General features: G+C 48.8%; 1 protein-coding gene across 1 annotated transcript in view; it reads right to left on the minus strand.

The window, feature by feature from the left end:
• The window catches only part of LOC138528956 (interferon-inducible GTPase 5-like), a 178,868-nt gene extending 165,783 nt beyond the window's left edge, over nucleotides 1-13,085 (minus strand). The window contains exon 1 of the mRNA XM_069640806.1: nucleotides 12,612-13,085. The gene's annotated coding sequence lies outside the window, so the exon portion shown is untranslated. The remainder of the gene's footprint in view (nucleotides 1-12,611) is intronic.
• Between the last annotated feature and the right edge of the window lie 2,073 nt (nucleotides 13,086-15,158).

The following is a 15,158-nucleotide window of genomic DNA, read 5'->3' on the forward strand; positions in this document are numbered from 1 at the left end:
GGCCAGGAGGGAGGAGGAGAGGTCTGCCCACTCAGAGAGAAATGAGGTGATTTGACCAGGAGGCCGGTAGATGGTAACCACAGTAAGAGAATGGGTAGGCGAGAGAGAAAGCCTACAGACAAGGCATTCAAAAGAGAAGTAGGTCTGAGTGGGAATGATAGAGGCAGGAATCCACTCAGGAAAGATCAGGGCTACCCCCCCACCGGTCCGGGAAGATCTGGGTGCTGAGAGGATCTTGTAGCCATCAGGGAGGAGAGTGTCAAAGCTCGTGACTGAGCTGGCCATGAACCATGTCTCGGTAAGACCAAGGACATCAAGGTCTAGTTCTTCAAGGAGGTGGAAGATGTCAGAGGAGTGTTTGACGGCAGAGCGAGAGTTGAGAGTGGCAATTTGAAGAAGGTTGCCAGCCTTAAAGACCTTCCAGGGAGGGGTACAGATTAGAGGTACGCCCTGTGGAGGAGAAAGAGCCCTCGGAGGGGCAGAGGAGGAGGAGGCGGATGCTGTGTGGTCCTTAGTCCCAGTTGAGTTTTGGCGATGAATGCAATGCCTCCTCCTCTAGAAGTTTCTCTATCTAATCTGAGGATAGAATAATTCTCAGGAATTGCTAAAGATAAAGTGGGTCCTGCTGCTGGGTGAAGCCAAGTCTCGGTTATGGCTAGAAAGTCTAACTGATTTGCAATGATGAGGTCAGCGATGTTTGTAGCGTGGGCTACCAACGATCTGGCATTGATAAGTGTACCTTTAATCGCTGGCAGGATCTTATCTGAACGGTCAGGTAGGCAAGATTGTAGTTGCTGTGCAGACAGATTGATGGAATCTAGGTTTGGCTCAAGTCTTGAGTGGCGTTTTTGAGTTCGGTATATTGCTCACGGTAAGGGGACGTCAGGGTTTATTAAACCTTGATCCCAGCCTGTTATTTCTGAGGCTGATAGGGCATGGTTGATAAGGCCTAGGTCTAGTGGCAATTTGTTGAATCCATTGGGAAAGGAGTCAGTGAACAGTTAGGCTAGTAAGGCCCACTAGTGTTGGTTTATGCGGAGTAGGAAACAGTGGTGGAAGGAAATAGGTAGGTCTGATCCGATCCGACTGAGGTAGGAGTCGAGATCTGGTGAGATGGGGAGTGACCATGCTGTCATTCGTTATACTTTCAGCTGTAGGAGACGAAGGTTTAGCCTTGGGGTTAAAGGTGTGTCCCACAGGCAAGTATGAGCTGAGGAAGCAAGTTCCTAAGGCTATGGCTAAAATCTTTATAGATCCCAGGTACATGATTGAGGTGATGTGGAGATCCACTAGTGTGAGTGATCGAGATACACTCGATAGCCAGTTATAGAGTGAGTTCACAGGCAGCTAGTAGGAGGATTAAACATGTCCAGAGTCGATACACGCGATAGGAGGCCTATGCAAACCTGAAAGGTAACCTGGGAGATGGCTTTCGCACAGTTAAGTCACAAGTGCCACTAATAGAGCAAGCGTATAGTACTGTATTCGTTCTATTTACAATACTAAGCGAGAGCAATATTACGTATCATAAGGTTACCATTAATACTAGCAAGCACAGCGAGAGGCAGCGAGTATACAGTAAGCTAATCTGCCGAAGCAAGGCTAGGGCGTTGGCTGTGCATCTCAATTAGTTCAAACACAATGCGAGATGATAGTATAACAGCGACAAAGACGATAGAGGAGAACAAGTATCCAGCAAAGAATGTGAGGAGGTTATAAAACACAGCGGGTATTAGCTAACAAGTACGGGCCTCGTAGAACTTAGTATATGTGCGTGTGCATACCATAATACAGAAGGCAGATTGCATGTACTATCCTAAGTGGGTAATGGAGATGGGTAAATTAGGTAAATTATGTCATTATAAACAAGAGGGAAAAGGTGTCTGCAGTTTTCACACGTGCACAGGTCTAATAGCAGCAAACAGGCTAGGAAGTTAGTGCTGAAATTAGAGTTATGAGTCGCGAATAGTTACTGGCAGAGTGTAACGTGACTTGGTTTGGTTTGGGGTCTTACCCTAGGCGGTCAGTGTCACAGGAACGCAGCGAAGAACTCTTTTACGGCAATGCAGGTGCAGATGGTCCCTTTGAGTGGTAGGGAAGTCTTTGTGTAACAGGATGTACCAATGGTGAGGTAACCGGACATGACCCTATGGCCCTTCCGGCCCAGACAGGCACAGAGGCGCCCTTATTCTACATCCCTTTGTCGTTCGGCCAGCTTCCGCCTGTCGGCGCAGGCTATTGTAAGGTAAGGCCGCGCTCAGCCAATCAGAAAGCAGACTTGGCAAATCAGGAAATGCAGCAAATTCAAATCTCGGCTGCGATCACGGCAGCCATTCTGGCGTCGCCTTGTAGCTAGGCGAAGCAGTGCAGAGGAAAGAAACCAACGGATATAGTGCACCAAGATAAGGTGCTGTAGGCAGTAGAGTTACCGCAGACAACGTTTCTTCGTGATGTAGGGCATTAAACAAGAACGGATTGAAGCTAGTTTTCAGAGTTTATCAGTTCTGCGCTGAGGAACCTGTAAATACTGCGGGAGGAGCAGGGAGATCCAGTTGGGTCGTCGAGGCAGCGGACCTGGAGGGAGAGGGCTATTGCCCTCTCTTGTAGACAACGATGCTGGTACTGAGGGATACAGCACAGACAGACTTTGGTCCCCAAATGTCACAAGCAGACTGTTAGACTGTTGGAACAATGCCGTTCTGTCCAAGGAGGCCAAGGCAGACCTTTTCACGTGAAAGTTTGCCACTGCTCCTCATCAGGCGAGGCAGGATTGGGGAAAAAGACGCAGCACAGTATACTGTGCCTGATGGAACTTTGAAAGGACTTCAGGAAGTAAACTCGGATCACATTGAAGAACCAGGGAGAACTCCCAGGAACAGAGCCATTCACAACAATCCTCCAAGTTCACCCAGCCTCCTTGTCGACATAATGGCCACCAAAAACACTGTTTTCCATGTGAGAAACTTGACATCGATGGACTCCACTGGTTCAAATGGAGTCCAGCAAAGCACGCAAAACCAAGGGAAGGTCAAAGAAGGAACGCCAGCACACACCATGGGCTTCGACAAGAGAAAACGTTTTAACAGTCGGAAGACCAATTGCTCACACCCGGAATTGAGAACCCAGGGCCCCCCTAAAGTCCAGATCACCACCCACTGTGCCAGACACAGCGAGACCCAGGTTCCATCCATTCTGCAGAAACTGCAATATCAATGGAAAAGAACAGTCCAGGGCATGCACCGACTTCTGGAAGTCCAGGGTACGCACAAACTTCCTAGCGCACCACCATGCAACGTTTTTTCAGTGCGCCACATACACCAGTGTCAAGGGATGCCTGGACTTCTCAATAGCAAAAGGTAAACCTGGTCTCCGTAATCCCCGCCTTTCAACCTCCAAACCACCCCCTCCCTCTATCCCCCAAGTCGGATTCTGAGAGGTAGGAGTGCCTGCCCCATCCAGAGTGGGCAAGGGTACGAGGGAAGAAACTATCCCGGAGCCATAGCCAGGTTGAGAAGAGGATACCAAGGGTACCTTGGCCACACCAGAGCCACCATAATCACCTCTGACCGTAATTTCCGAATCTTCAGCAGAATCTTGGGAAGCAGCGGGTTTGGAGGAAACACATAAAGAAGCGCTAATAGGTGGTAGTAAAGGATGCAACAGCATCAGGCTAGAGGTGGGGAGGAGAAAGAGGACACAATGTGAAGTTGGGGGATCGTCTCAGGAGCCAATTACTGGAAGAAAATGTTCAGTTTATCGGGGGAATACTAGGGGAATCTCGCGAGATTACCACGGCACCACTGCAAAACGCGTTCGGAAAAAAAAACTGCATCACGCAAAGAGTGCTGGGGTAAAGGTAGAGGATGAGGGAGGGAGAAAGGCAACTGAGGGGATTGGGAGGACCAAGAAAAGAGGAGGGAATTGGCAAGAATTGGCACACAGTTACACTACCACGGGAATTGGCATAATCTGAATGGATTTCCATTAATATATCACGGGAATAGGGAGTGAAAAAAAATGTTTACAGCAGCAGTGAGAACATCTACTACTGCAAAACAAAAGGTGATCGCTGGAAAGTTTAGAATTAATCTCAACCCTCCAAACCATTGTTCTTTTGCCTGCCAAGCCAATACAGAGAGGGGGAAAGACTATGAAAATCTGGCCAAAACGTTTCTGGGGTTCCTCCGTGCAGACGGGAACGACGCCTAGCAGTGCGGGCTGGACTGCTCCCATTGGTGGCAGTACAAGACTCATGCATATGGCTGGTCTGTGGTGTGGAAGGTTGCCCAGAGCATTTCCAGTGGTTACGATTTATTCAAAACCTTCCTTCCACCCATCACTTTTTTTGGGCTATAGTGATAACATCTACTAGGCAAGGGGCAATTAATTATTGGGGCAACATGTAAAGAGCCACGGCCGAAGGCCAAGGCTAGTGGACCCCCTGAAGAAAATGAATGGTGCCACATGTAGAGTGGTGTTATGAAAGCGGGCACCACTGGAAAAACAGCAAAACAATACTATATTTAACTGAAGCTACTCCACATGCCTATCAGTATTTAGCGTCTACCAGAATTCTCGATTGCACCATACAATCATAAAGTTAACCAATGAGGATCATTCAACAGTGCTGGTGACGGTGGCCAGCGAGCACAGCATGGAGACGTGATCTCTCGGTGCTCCCGGGCCGCCAGCAGTATCCTGCAAAATCCTGACAAAAATAACGGGTGCAAAAGTGGAAAACGACACCTACCAGTAGCGGAAACCTGCCTCTATGGATCGCTGAAATCTGAAGGCGGACCGGCGATGAGATCCAGAGAAATCTGCTGTGGAAAGACAGTGCGATTGGCATCGTAACGGACCCAAGCTGGCCACCGAGCGCCAAAAAAGAAGAAACGCTCTGTATCCTGACACCCTTTGAAGCAGGCAGAGCGAAAGGGAAACACCAGCGCTCCGACACCGAAACCCACGTCTCTGAGGCCGACAGCGGAGAGTCCAACCAGACTCCCCCAGTGCGCTCTACACCCGGATACCGAAGGCGATTCCAGGAGGAGAGGGCTGCCCCTAACGGCAGGCTGCGCTGCGGTCCCGGGAGTGGGATAAACAAACAATCACAGGCGCTCTGTATAAATTTGAGCGCCCAGCTGACCCACGCTCATCGCCTGATAAAGTGATCCAGTCGGCGCGAGAGCAAATACAGCGGTTAGGAGAGAGGGAGGCGGGGAGCAGATACCAGATACTGGATCCTGTGGACAGAGCAGCAGGAGGGAAGGAACCCCTGCCTGCCTACCTGGCTGAGTTGGCTTGGCCCACGAACAACGGAGCCCAGGCAACCAAGATCTGACCCCACCCAAGGGAGAAAAGGGGGGGGAAAGGCCATATGCAAATAACAGACACTAATCAACAGACAGCTCCCAAAATAACACCCCAACACGACCAGGGAATCCGCCGGGTGGGCAAGCGCTAAGTTGGACTAAAGACCCTAAGCACAGATTGTAACGTGGTGGAAACATACATAAGGGTTGGAAAGGCAAGAACTGTACGTCGAACAGGAACAAGCAAGGACAGAACCACCACGCAACCCAGACAACCCGGGAAGATACCCCTGACCAGCCCCCACAGCCAAACTGAGAACTGAACCAACCCCACAGGCAACCCACTGCATCAGGCCCTAATAAAACAGAGAGCTCTAGCTGGGGGCAGCTGGAGAAAGGGGCCAAATAAAGGAGGAACACATGATATGGGTTAAACCCCACACCCCATGCAAATACTTACTGTAACATCAGAAGCTGATAAAGGAGCAGGGTCAGCGGCACCAGAACAGTAAGACGAGTGGGGACCCACTCGCCAACGCCACTATATAACCGCGTGACTCCACGCGGTAGCGCTCTGTGCCATCCCCACACTGGTACACACAACTCACTTGATTCCACAAGGGCAGGGAAGTAACAGTGGAAACCTGATGCCACCTCAACAGACCTGGGCATCCAACCTCCGCATGTACTGAAGCAACCCGGACAAGCCGCGCACAGTAATAGAGAACTACAAACAGACAGAAACATTGTCGTACTGACGAGTGGCACGACTGAATTACAAATCTCCTCCTAGACCCCAAGCATCACAGGGTAAACTTGGCTCACAATCTGAACCGCTCCACTAAACCCCATACTCTACAAGACCACAAAGGGCAAACATAACTGCCGAAATAGGCAAAGAAAAGGCCAAGAAAGCAGCCACTCAGAGCACAATGGAACAATATAAGACATCCGCCCCGGCTCCCCCCAGTGGACCAAAATAGGCCTGGTGAAGCACAAGACCACAAGACCCTGATGAAGACCTATCTCTAAGAGACGTGATGAATGCCATCTCCAACTCGCGAGCCTCCATGGAAGTCAAAATGGACAGCATTAGTACAGAGGTCTCCCTATTGCGTCACGATCTTCAGAAGCTATCGTCCCACACCGGAGAGGCCGAGACACGCATATCTGTAGCAGAGGACGAACTGTGGGGTATGGGCCAACAAATGAACAGAGTGCTGGAGGGGCGAGTGGAAGAGGGAGAGGGCCGATCGAGAAGAAGCAACATCCGAATTCTCAGCCTGCCCGAAAAAACGGAAGGAGCAAGCATGGAACTCTTCCTAGAACAATGGCTTGCCGACCTATTTGCTCCCAAAACTTAATCGAAATTCTTTTCAGTAGAGCGTACTCATCGGATTCCAACTGGCAGACCGCTCCCCGGAGGACAACCACCAACAGTGATAGCTAAGATCCTGAATTATAGAGATCGAGATGCGGTGCTCCAAATGGCCAGAACAAAGGGAGGTATAACATACAACGGCTCTAAGATAGCCTTCTTCCCTGACTTCACTAGAGAAGTGCAGAAAGCGAGACAATCGTTTGACCCTCTCAAAAAACGTCTTCAGGCACAACATGAAATTTGGTCTGCTATTCCCAGCACAGATGAAAATATACCATAACGGCATGACAGTACACTTCACGGATCCTAAAGAAACATGGAACTGGGCAGAGCGTAACCTAGAGGGAGACTGGGGCCCATGGAGACGGCAAGAAAATCTAAGAAACAGACCGCGTCCAAACAGACCGCCAGAAGAGCCACTACAGAAGGAGACAGAGGCAATACCGCAGAGGGGAGATGAATAACCACAAGCAGCAGATAAGCAAATAGGTATACTCACTTTGTGGGAACGAGTGAAAGCCCGCCTGGGACACACACCAGCCGGGAACCAAAACGCATCTCGCACGATGGCTGGTGGCCCACGACCAGCCACATTACATCCCCCCCCGTTCCAAGTGCACACCGCAGTATTGTTAATACCAAGGTGACAAGAGACACTTAACATTAGTCTAGTTGATTAGAAGGTTGGTTTAATGGGCGACAGATGCTTCAGTTGGGGATGGAGTATGGGGGTGGGGGGAGTTGGGATTTGAACAGGTTAGTGTTGGCAGCAGGGCAAGCACGGCTCGAGCGATCACATTGAACACAAAAGACAACAGGGCACCTCAGATTGAATCAGCACAAGATACCTCTTATGGAAGATGTGGCCACCTACACATAGAACCGCAGAAGACGAGCAATGAACTCAATAGGGCCTAATACTAAGAAACTCATCTTCATAAAATGGAATGTGAACGGACTGGGAAACAGCATCAAGAGAAGGCTGGCAACACAGTATCTAAAACGACACAACCCAGACATAGTGCTCCTCACCGAGACTCACCTGGCAGGCACAATGTGCCAATTCTTCAAGAGAACCAAATACCGGACAGCAATACACGCAGGCTTCTCCATGGGCTCGAGGGGAGTTTTAATACTGATAAACAAGAGAACCCCTATAGATATATTTAACATAATCCAAGACCCCGGAGGAAGATTTGTTCTCATACAAGGCACACTGTGGAATCAAACCATAGCCATACTGGCGGTCTATTCACCCCCAGCACTCATGACGGCCTTACTAGAAGACATCACACCGATCATAGCTAACACCACAACAGATATCCTGGTAATAGGTGGAGACTTCAACGAGATGATGAACGTCAATGAAGATCGCACACATATGGGGAAGAAACCCAGCGATACAAACCAAACTCGCTACCTTCACAGCAGCAATGGGGCTGAGGGATGCATGGAGAGACCTTCACCCAACAGAGAGACAATACTCGTTCCACTCGGGCGCACACGCGTCATTATCTAGGTTATATGAATTCTTCCTTCCCGGCGAAAATATACATAAAAGGTAACGGAAGCAACTTTGCACCCCAAAGGGATATCAGACCACTCTCCGCTAACGATGCTACTTGAGACAGAAAGACCCCAGCCCCCGCCAACCTGGCGGTTAAACGCCTACTATTTAGGATTTCCAGAACTGATAGAGAAAATCCAGGACAAAAAAAAGAGCACAGGCAAGAGGTCGAAGCCGCGGAAGCAGAGATGAAAGACACCAAGGCACAGTATATAAGCACAGGCGCTGAAGACAACAGAATCCTAAGGTGGCACAAAAGAAATTACATAACATCACACTAACCTGTGCGAAGCAGGCACACAGAACCATGCGTGCTAGACTGTACGAGACAGGTGACAAAGCTAGCAAGATGTTAGCATTGCTGGAGAAGAGAGAGGAAGGTCACCTCCAAGTACGCTGCATAAGCACCGCAAATGCAGAATGAATTTCAACTGACCCAGGCATTGCAGAGAGCTTTGCAGCGTATTATGAGGCACTGTACGCTCCTCCGACGACCCCGACGGATCCCAGCATATTGGACACACTCACTATCCCATCATTAAATGACACACAAAGAACGAATCTAGAAGCAGAAATAACGTAAGAAGAGCCGACAGCAGCTATATCCCATCTCCAAAATGGGAAAACCCCGGGACCCAGTGGCTTCCCAGTCGAAGCATGGAAAAAATTGGCACTGGGGAAATAGCACCCCACATGCTTAAAATGTTCCTGCACTCAAAAGAAAATGGAATTCTTCCCCAGATCTAAGAAAGGCCAGTATAGTGGTGATACACAAGGAAGGCAACCCGCCAGATGCATGTAGCTCCTATAGGCCGATCTCACTTATAAACACAGAGGCAAAAACACTGGCGAAAATACTAGCCAATAGACTACAGACAGTAATAAATTCTCTCATCCACCCAGATCAATACGGCTTTATGCGACAGAGATCCACACGAATGAATATTCACAGACTCCACGCTGCCATTGAAAAGACACCAGCATTACAAGACTCACTGGCACTCCTCAATATTGACTTTGAGAAAGCCTTCGACTCGGTCCACTGGGAGGCCCTGTGGTACATAATGGGTAGGATGGGATTCGGTGACCAATTCATAGGCTGGGTCAAACTCTTATATAATGCCCCAACAGCCGAGGTCAGGGTGAATTGATGGACCTTGCACAGTATCAATCTGGGCAAAGGAACTAGACAGGGATGCCCCCTCTCTGCGATGTTATTCGCACTAGAAATTGAACCCCTTGCAATAATGCTGAGAGAATCGCAGTTATGGAAGGGAGTCCACTGGGCCCATGACTGGGAGGATAGGGTTTCCCTATATGCAGACGATCTATTGATCTACCTGAGCGATCCATCAGTTTCATGCCCCATCGTCACACACATACTAAACAGATACGGAGCCTTTAGTGGACTAAAGGTTAATTATAATAAATCCATGCTATTCCCGATCAAAGGTATCGACGCAACGGCCCTAAACAACTGCCTGTATAGAATAGAAGAAGATCAACTCAGGTATCTCGGGGTACAGATCACGACTGATCTCACACAATACGTACCCAAAAACCTGCACCTAATTAGAGATAGATTTGCGAACGATGTGAAACACTGGAGGACCCTTCCCCTCACCCTACTGGGGAGGGCGGCTCTGTTTAAGATGCTGGCGCTACCGCGGTTCCTATACATCCTGCAGAATGCACCATAATATATACCTAAAATAGAAGTCCGCAAAATAGATGAGATACTTGGAAAATTGCTGTGGGGAGGAGGGCACCCCCGAATTGCGCTGAAAACCCTACAGTGCTCCGTATGGGAGGAGGCATTGGACTCCCCCACCTTCAGACATACTATTGGGCAGCCCAGATGCCAATAGTAAACGATATCCTACACAACAACCCTGAACTACCACACATCAGAGCGGATAACCAGGTGGGACAAGGGCTCACTCCATTGGAGAGCATCTATCAAAAAACAACACGCCCGACCCCCAACACAACAACAGCCCAAAGAACACAGATCTGGATAGACGTACACAAGCACCTAGGATGGGAAGGGAGGGTCACGCTGAAAAAGCCTGTGTGGCGAAATAGGCATCTACTGGAGCTCAGCAAACTCCCGAAATGGGAAAACTGGGAAGTAGCTGGGATACTAAGGCTAGAAGACATGATACAAGATGGGGAAATAGTATCATTCCAGGCCCTGAGAGACCAATTCAAGCTACCCTCCACAGAACACTTTCACTACAGACAGATGCGACATGCACTCACCAGAAGTGAGATAGACTTTCCCAACGTGCCAGAGTGCATTCCGATCGAGAGAAACATCGTGATGGAGCGTGTTGACAACAAAATAACCTCTACAATGTATAATGCGATTGCCTCATTTGCTACAAAAGAACTCACAGACCTTAAAGCGAAGTGGGAAAGAGACGTGGGGCCACTACAACCGGAGGACTGGACCACAGCCCTCATGTATCCTAGAGAAACAGCCATATCAGCCAGAATCAGACTGATTCAACTTAAAATTCTACACAGGATATATTATCCAAGAGAGGCCTTACACCAATGGGGGAGAGCAACGGATCCCAACTGTTTAAGATGCCAACAAGCGAGAGGAACATTTTTCCACATCCTATGAGAATGTCCACAAATCCAGAACTTTTGGCAGAAATCCTGTGACAGACTTTCAACGGTGATTGGTTGTGTGATATCAATGGACCCTAGGCTGCTAATACTGGGGATAGATGAAGACAGATATCCCGATTTGAAAAACGTATGCTTGCAACGTCCACAGGACTCGCAAAAAGGAACCTGGCCCAGTTGTGGGGCTCTGCCTCACCCCACAATACGAGCAAAGGGTAACAGATGTAGACATGTGCGCATCAATGGAAACAAGTATACGCCACCAGAGGATGCCCAGGGAAAGCAAGCAAGATCTGGCAATGGTGGGAGGACACTTAGAGAAGCCGAGATGCAGTGCATAAGACGTGATGGACTGCTGAGATCCACTTGAGCCAGGCGTATAATGGACGCCCACAGACTTGATATATAAAGTACCCTTCAGAACGTGAATGAACGAGCCGTGCAGCGAGAATGATTGTATGCCTGTATGTCTAGATTGTATTGATTAAGTATTGTTTGTTTATTGTAAATTCAATAAAATATGTTATTTTTAAAAAAAACAGTGCTGGTGACAACTGTTGTAGTACAAACTACAGTTTTGGCCACACAATTCTAACCAAATCGATCAAAATCAGAAAATGTGAACAACAGATTTTTTTCCAAAGAAGAACAATCTCCTTGGTGCCATTCTTTAATAAAAGACCTCTTCATAACTGAAGACGCAGAGACTGAAGCTGATGCATCAGAGAAACTACCATTATGTTGTTAAAGGACTTTTTTGTTGTTAAATGCCATCCATCTACATGCAACCTTAATTGTGGGGACAATAAAGGAAAGGTAGAGAGGGTGATACATATGCAGAGAATACCACGATAATAAAGAGGAGGCTCCATTATCAGAAGCAGCGTTAAACAAGCATTGACTACGCCAAAAGTATTGGCTTTTGTGTAGTCACAGGCTAGTAATGTTTCAGGCACTGCAATACTGGCACTACCTGGCCATAAGATGTCAACAGCTGGCAAATGGTGTCAGAATCTGGGCATTGGCAGTGCCTAGAAGTACATGAGCCAAACATGTTGGCTGTGCCAGTGCTTGTTTTTAACAGGCATTCAGTGCAAGGAGCAGATACAGACACTCACACTGCTTATAAATCAACTGGCTACAGGCACAATTGGTTGAGACATTTTTAAAATACCAGAAATCGATTTAAGGCTGCAATTAGGCCATTACATTTCAGAAGACATCCTGGAAATAACAACGGCATCCCCTTAAAAGCACAGAGCTAGCTCAAAGAGATGGAGGGCTCAACTCTCACATTCAATCTCGCTCATAGCTTATCTACCCATGCCAATAACTTCAGTTTACAGGTGTACATAGACCACCACCCAGTGGCCAAAAATAAAAAAAAGGTATTGTGCTGCTTTTTATCTGCCTCAGTGAGACTCATTTTATGAACGTATTGCTTATTGTAGTTTATAGGACACTGCGATGTCGGGGCGGATCAAATGGCATATCAAATCGCTTCATATGTCGTCATGGGGTTAAAGGGGACGTGCCGTGCTGTCCTTTCCACCACCTTTTTAATTTTGATGGTTTGGGTCATACATCTGACCATCTTGCGCCCTCTAAAAGGGTGGAAGGGGGAGGCGCAAACAATCATATCGTGGGGCGAGAGAAATAAACTAGGACTGAAAATGAGTACAGTTGGGGGTGGCATCCAAAACGAAAAACATACCCAAGCACGTGAACAGTGTTCTCGATCCTTGAGCAGCAGTTCGCACGACACCGCTGCCTTGTTCAAGATCCTTGAGCAGCAGTCCAGTCCTACGCCGCTGCCTTCTCTTTGCTCGGGTTCTACCTGGATTCTAAAGATTCTTCGCCACCTTCTACCTTCTCGTCCACTTCACGCCGGGGTTCGTTTCACCTGTTCCCGCCTTGTTCGCTTCCTGATGTTCTTTTCGCTCTCCAATGAATTTCTATTGTCGCTGCCCTTTGCTTTCATTCCACCTCACCACGCTATCCTCTCCCTTTACTCTCGCTTGCCTTAGCAGTAAACGCACGTTTATAGCTTTAGGCAGCACTGATAGGAAAGCGAAACTAGGTCCTGACGATGGTGTCATGTCAACGGTGGGAGGGACCGGATCTTGTTTGTGGGCAGAAACGTTAACCTAAGGCGAAGTTGTGCCTCAGTGGTACGGCCGAAAATGCAGTGTGTGAGTTGTAGTCTTACTACAAGTGAAGCTAAATACCAGAATCCAATGGTTAGTAAATAAAAGTCCCGTATTTGAAACATAATGCCAGCCTATACAGAGCTTAAAGTTTCGAGATTCCTGGGGCCATTTGTGAAAAGACAATCTAGCCCGGTGTTTTAGCTTGGAATTCCGGGACTTGTAGGTTTCCTACCTTTGAAATGGGTAAAAACGAACTATCCCATAATGCCAAGGACGAAACACAGCCCTGGCTGGTCTTCTCACACATGGCCACGGGAAATGTAAGAGCCTATGTTGGTTTGCCTTTTAGCCGCAATCCGTGAACCACGTGCTCCCTTACTGCAGAGTATAAATAGGTACAAGACGGTACGCAGAGAGCTCATTGACACACACGCCGCCTCTTGTTGTGCTACTACTGAAATGCAGCACATGGCGTCTCATGTCAATTAAAAATTGCTCACCGTGTGCCTGCAATGTAGGCTTGCAGACTTGGCAGTACGCCTTGAGCTATAAATAAATACATCTCCGTGCACATGTCCAACAAGGGCGTCTCTGGCGTGCCCCCTTCTTCCATAATTGAGTAATTCCTGTTTGAGAGCGTGACTGGGCTGAAGTCGGAATGTGGACAACTGAACCACGAACAAAAGTGAAACGTGGGTCAATGTGATAAAGCGGAGTGTGGCTGCGAGTGTGCAGTCTCTGGCAGTCACTCTACTGTTTCTATTGATCCTGTGGGAGGTGCTACTACCTGCTTGCACCTACAAGAACCCTTCATTTCGCGGAGCGGACCGCCGAGTGTGCAGTCTCTGGCAGTCTGTGCATGGCTGTCATGGCGTCCGCCTCCGAAACTCCACTTCTTTTGGACCTTGCCTCTGTACCCGTGCCAGATTCTACAGATTTTGAGGAGGGCCGCTTACTTAGAAGTGCATGCCCTAGACTCGCACAAAAAGAACCCATCCTTCCCCGTGGTGCTTCGAGTCTTTCAAACCCGGATGCAACTTACTGTCAAACACAATTACAACCCCAAGCCCTTCGGCGGCGGGCCGAGAACAAAGAAAACAAAGACCCAGCCGCAAGAAAAACCCCCGCCATAACGGTGCGAGGAAGTCAGGCGGACTTAGAAATCCACCGTGATGATTCACAGTGCGCCGAAGTTACTCACTCACCCCTGGGTCCTGTGCCTCAGCGACTCCCGTTGTCACTTCTGCAATCGCGGTTTCCCCCCTCACAGCTCCGAGCCTGGGACGCCTCCGGAGGGAGGACCGAGGCCCGTGAGCGGGAGGGGGAGTCTGCAAAGTGCCCCAATTTCGACCGCAAATCGGGACCCACTCAGGGGGCGGAGCTTGAAGCCGCTAGGGAGGCGGCTTCTGTTGAAGCTCCGAGCAGTGAGATCAGTGAGAACAGTGGGGAGAGGGTTTCCCCTCCCCCTCCCACGGCAAAGCAACCGCCGTCTGTGCACTTCCCCGCCCATTTGGTTACATCTCCTTCGGGGCAGAGGAAAAACAACGACTTGACAGCTGACTCATGTCCTCACATCTTCACCGCAAACGCCCCGATACAAATCGAGGCGCAAGTTCACTTGGGCTCTGATACATCTGCCCCTGACTTCCGGGAGGAATCCTGTCAGCGCTCTCCGGTGGACCGGAGGGGCGCGGACCCTCAAATTGAGAAACCACTTAAAGAGAACCCCAGTCTGCCCACGGAGACGTACCCCACTTCATGTGTAGAAATCTCAAATCCCAAAAAACGCCGTTGGAAGGAGGTGGAGGCATCTGAGTCCAGAAAACCTCGCTCTCTCACAAGAAAAGGCCCACAGAAGCAAAAAATGCAAAAAAAAATCTTCACAAGTATAGCGTCGGGTAAAACTAAACTAACTGGCCAACCCGCAAAAAAAACATGGAATCCTGAGTCCATAAAGCCCTCAGTGGCAAGTCTAGTAACAGACTTTTTTCATGCTTTTGCCCCGGACACACGGAACCGTCAAGAGGACCTTACCGACGAGGAAATTCTAGAAGCAGTCAAATTGTGCCATCCTCCAGAAAAAACTAGAAAAAGGTCTTCGGCGGTAGATC

The sequence above is a fragment of the Ambystoma mexicanum genome, chromosome 1q (assembly GCF_040938575.1).
Source record: "Ambystoma mexicanum isolate Mex_15411 chromosome 1q, UKY_AmexF1_1, whole genome shotgun sequence".
In the NCBI taxonomy this organism is placed as follows: Eukaryota; Metazoa; Chordata; class Amphibia; order Caudata; family Ambystomatidae; genus Ambystoma; species Ambystoma mexicanum.